Genomic DNA, 5,832 nt, shown 5'->3' on the forward strand with positions numbered 1-5,832 from the left:
TTTATTTTTTAGTGCCATTAGTTCCTTTCTGTCTCTTTTCTGTGCAGGATATTTATTGGGTTCACTCTCCCTGTTTTTATGTAGATATTGGCCTTCGGTGTCAAAGTCCTAAACAGCATTGTACTTACATTTCCCAAAAATGAGACCTGTGGGTGTTTAAAGACACTTTTGGATTGAGGTGGGAAATGTGACTATTTGTGATTTGGCGTTTTGTCCCCAATCTTATACTACAAAATCTCTTTTGCCTAATTCCAGTATCGGTGTTAAATCAACCTGCAAATAGAGAGAGGTGTAATGTGATATATATGCATTTTACTGCATCGCAGGAACATTATTAAAACTCTAGGTTTGTCCAAGTGGGACCATTCCATCCAACAATATGTGAGGTCAACAGCCAAGCAATATTCATTTATGAATTACTCACCCGTAATTTCACCTCAGGACAACTGTGAAGTTGTCTTTACCACAAAACATTTACTCAAGATAGGGTGAAGTAAAATATTTATGTTAGGTATGGACATTTTACTTAGGCAAAACTACCTGTATATGTGCATGTATAATGTATAGCAGGAACATATTATCACACCTCTAACTTTTTCCAGGTGGGCCTTCTCCAATGAACAAAATGTGAGGTCAACAGCCAAGCATACTACATTGCTGGACTATTAGAAGGTCACCTTCAGTCCAAATGTCTACTTGGGACAACTGTGAGGTCATCTTTACCACAAAACATATACTAAAGAAACAAGTTGAGTCACCTGCCTCTGCTGACACCACAGGAGCAAAGCTTGGACCTGGAGGAGAAGCACAAGATAAGAAAACACAGGACAGGTAATTAATTATTATTAATTACTGGTAACTCCCAGGCTGGACCCTTGTTCTAGGCCTGCAGAGGTGTGATAATATGTTCCTGCTATACATTCATACTGTTAGGGCTCACCTAGGAAACCACATGAATTCCTAGAATCAAGCTAGAGAGGTCTTCACCTATAGCAGCTGCCATTTCCATAGAGTTTTATATTCTCACAAGTACTTAGATGCCCCCCAAGACATAAGCTCAAGATAGTAGGAGCTTAAGTAAGAAACGAGGTGGCTGCAGAGAGTTAAGCTGGAGTAGCAACAGGCAGTAAAGTAACCTGAGGCAGATAATTGTACAGGTAGCTATAGACCAGAGACTGAGACAGACTGAGTAAAGGTATGCCAGGGACACATGTTAAACTATCACCTGAGTGTAGTTATGCAGCAGCAGTCTGGCTGAGGGCATCAGAATCAGAAGTCAACTGGTGTATCTGTGTAAATGTATATATGTGTCTATGTAACAGTTTATATGTATCTGTAACTGTAGTTATGTGTCTGTAACAATATGTATGTCTGAGTTACTGTATATATATATAAATATGTCTGTATATATGTATCACTGTAACTATATGTGTCTGTAACTGTATACATGTGTCTGTGTAACTATATGTTCTGTGTACCTGTATATGTCTTTGTAACTGTATATGTCTGTCTGTGTATAAGTTTCCGTGTCACTATGTATATTATAAGGGCACAGTCGTGCCCTTATATTAAGGCTGAATTTAAAAAAACTGAATTCTCCCATAGAGAACTCCCGAGGAAGGGCATGGTGTTTAAGGGGCTACACCTCCAAAGTTATCGGAGGTACTGTGCTGAAATTTAGCATGGGTGGGTAGAACTGTCGCTCATGCTGCATTCCAAATTTCATGGAAAAAACATAAATAAATAGGTTTTGGAAGTAATCTGAATTTCCAAATGTCAGTTTTTTCTGACACTCTCAATTAGGACCACTTTTCTGCTTTTCTCTATAATGGATTTTTGGGAAGGCATAACTGAGGGTAGTGGATGAATTTAGACTTGGGTTTGTTTTATTAGGTTGCTTTTGTTCCAAGATAGGTACTTTTGGGGTTTAGGTTACTGAGAAAGTTACCGTATTACCTCACAAATCCGCCATTGTAGAGATAGGTAGTTCCAACTTGTTGCGCAGCATCAGTAGGAGCAGATGTACTCACTGTGGCTTCACTTGGGTGCACCAAGATGGCTGGCCAGTGCAGGCGGTAGTGGCACTGGGCTCTTTCTAGAGGGGGCTAATGCAACAGCCAGGGGAGCCCTTTGGTAGCACAGAAGACCTGCCAAATAAAGAAGACACCGGGAAAGTCCTGGATGGGTGGCGGCCATAAAGAAGAGCTTAAAGGCCGCCGCCCTCCAGGTGAAGACACCGGAGAAGTCCTGGGGAAGTGGCAGCCATGCAAAGAGCTTAAAGGCTGCCATCCCCCAGGTGATGGTACAGAAAAATAAAATTTTAAAACAATCGGTGTCTGTGTTTTTTCTATAAATTTCTTTTACAGGGATACTATAGGTATCAGCGGAGCTCTTTATGCCGTGCTTGTTGGTACTTGTGGTTCTCTAAGTACCAGCATGTGGGGAAGACTTGCTGGGGCCTGTAGTGCTTCTGTAAAAGACAATAAATTATATCTTTCTTATGCACTAAACATTACATAATCAACCCGGCACCCATCAGCCTGGGCTTGGGGTGCCCTGGAGAGGGGGAACCCTTTATTGGAGGAAGTCCCCAGGCATTCCCCGCCTGGGGGCTGACTAGCGGTCATTGTTGATGCTTCGGCCGGGGGTCCCAGTAAAAGCGCTGTCCTTGCTGTGGAATTAGCCCCCGCTAGAAAAAGTTTGGTGCTATCTCTGGTAAATACATATGGACCCTTCGCATATTTTTCACCTGTATTTCCAGGACCGACTCAAAGCCCATTTCTGGTTACGCTGAATACGGGGGCCCCCTACATCTTTTGTCCTCCTGTATTTTGGCAACCAGGACTGGTTCTAAAAAGCCTGGTGCTGGTTGTGCTTAATATGGAGGACACTATGTCGTTTGTCCCATGTATTTAGCACAACCAGTACTGGGTGTCCAAAGCCCGCTGCTAGTTGTTGTTTTTTTGGGGGGGCCATACCCTGAATAATAGCTACCGAATAAAACAAACCCCAAGTCTAAATTCGCTACATAGACTGCATGTGTGTATTCCAATAAGCACACAATTTTGTGAATTAGCATTTACACCATTTTGTGAGTGACAGCAATTTCACTCTGTGAGAGTACTGAATCTGCAGTTAACCACAGGGTGTGATGGCATACCATATTTTTTTGCGCAAGGAACACTTCCATTAAGGTGATCAGAATTTCATTTTTTTTTTTAGTTTAAGTGGCAAAAATTCAGTAGGTTTTGTGAAATTTCAGATCATGTCTAAGAATCCTTAATGGGACATGTGAAACAGTAAGGTTTTTTGTCTATGGAATATATATATATATATATATATATACATATATATATATATATATATATATATATATATATCTGTGTATGTGCCTGTGTCACTGGATAAATGTTTCTGTGTACCTACAGTATATATGTGTCTGTGTAACTGTAAATATCTGTCTGTATATGTTTTTGTGTAACTGTATACTGTTTATGTGTTTGTACATGTTTTTATGTAACTGTATATGCTGTATGTCTGTACCTATATTTGTTTCTATGTAACTGTATAAATGTGTATGTGTATATAGGTTTCTGAAACTGTATATTTGTGTCTGTGTATATGTCTGCATAATTACATATGTGTGTAACTTTCTTTTTTTAAAAACACCATGTTTTTTCTAGTGGGCTGCAGTGATTTGCCTTTATTTTTTAGTGCCATTAGTTCCTTTCTGTCTCTTTTCTGTGCAGGATATTTATTGGGTTCACTCTCCCTGTTTTTATGTAGATATTGGGCTTCGGTGTCAAAGTCCTAAACAGCATTGCACTTACATTTCCCAAAAATGAGACCTGTGGGTGTTTAAAGACACTTTTGGATTGAGGTGGGAAATGTGACTATTTGTGATTTGGCGTTTTGTCCCCAATCTTATACTACAAAATCTCTTTTGCCTAATTCCAGTATCGGTGTTAAATCAACCTGCAAACAGAGAGAGGTGTAATGTGATATATATGCATTTTACTGCATCGCAGGAACATTATTAAAACTCAAGGTTTGTCCAAGAGGGACCATTCCATCCAACAATATGTGAGGTCAACAGCCAAGCAATATTCATTTATGAATTATTCACCCGTAATTTCACCTCAGGACAACTGTGAAGTTGTCTTTACCACAAAACATTTACTCAAGATAGGGTGAAGTAAAATATTTATGTTAGGTATGGACATTTTACTTAGGCAAAACTACCTGTATATGTGCATGTATAATGTATAGCAGGAACATATTATCACACCTCTAACTTTTTCCAGGTGGGCCTTCTCCAATGAACAAAATGTGAGGTCAACAGCCAAGCATACTACATTGCTGGACTATTAGAAGGTCACCTTCAGTCCAAATGTCTACTTTGGACAACTGTGAGGTCATCTTTAAAACAAAACATATACTAAAGAAACAAGTTGAGTCACCTGCCTCTGCTGACACCACAGGAGCAAAGCTTGGACCTGGAGGAGAAGCACAAGACAAGAAAACACAGGACAGGTAATTAATTATTATTAATTACTGGTAACTCCCAGGCTGGACCCTTGTTCTAGGCCTGCAGAGGTGTGATAATATGTTCCTGCTATACATTCATACTGTTAGGGCTCACCTAGGAAACCACATGAATTCTTAGAATCAAGCTAGAGAGGTCTTCACCTATAGCAGCTGCCATTTCCATAGAGTTTTATATTCTCACAAGTACTTAGATGCCCCCCAAGACATAAGCTCAAGATAGTAGGAGCTTAAGTAAGAAACGAGGTGGCTGCAGAGAGTTAAGCTGGAGTAGCAACGGGCAGTAAAGTAACCTGAGGCAGATAATTGTTCAGGTAGTTATAGACCAGAGACTGAGACAGACTGAGTAAAGGTATGCCAGGAACACATGTTAAACTATCACCTGAGTGTAGTTATGCAGCAGCAGTCTGGCTGAGGGCATCAGAATCAGAAGACAACTGGTGTATCTGTGTAACTGTATATATGTGTCTATGTAACAGTTTATATGTATCTGTAACTGTAGTTATGTGTCTGTAACAATATGTATGTCTGAGTTACTGTATATATATATAAATATGTCTGTATATATGTATCACTGTAACTATATGTGTCTGTAACTGTATACATGTGTCTGTAACTATATGTTCTGTGTACCTGTATATGTCTTTGTAACTGTATATGTCTGTCTGTGTATAAGTTTCCGTGTCACTATGTATATTATAAGAGCACAGTCGTGCCCTTATATTAAGGCTGAATTTAAAAAAACTGAATTCTCCCATAGAGAACTCCCGAAGAAGGGCATGGTGTTTAAGGGGCTACACCTCCAAAGTTATCGGAGGTACTGTGCTGAAATTTTGCATGGGCGGGTAGAACTGTCGCTCATGCTGCATTCCAAATTTCATGGAAAAAACATAAATAAATAGGTTTTGGAAGTAATCTGAATTTCCAAATGTCAGTTTTTTCTGACACTCTCAATTAGGACCACTTTTCTGCTGTTCTCTATAATGGATTTTTGGGAAGGCATAACTGAGGGTAGTGGATGAATTTAGACTTGGGTTTGTTTTATTAGGTTGCTTTTGTTCCAAGATAGGTACTTTTGGGGTTTAGGTTACTGAGAAAGTTACCGTATTACCTCACAAATCCGCCATTGTAGAGATAGGTAGTTCCAACTTGTTGCGCAGCATCAGTAGGAGCAGAGGTACTCACTGTGGCTTCACTTGGGTGCACCAAGATGGCTGGCCAGTGCAGGCGGTAGTGGTGCTGGGCTCTTTCTAGAGGGGGCTAATGCAACAGCCAGGGGAGCCCTTT

Source organism: Taudactylus pleione, unplaced genomic scaffold, assembly GCF_031769625.1.
Source record: "Taudactylus pleione unplaced genomic scaffold, aTauple2 ptg000032l, whole genome shotgun sequence".
Classification (NCBI taxonomy): Eukaryota; Metazoa; Chordata; class Amphibia; order Anura; family Myobatrachidae; genus Taudactylus; species Taudactylus pleione.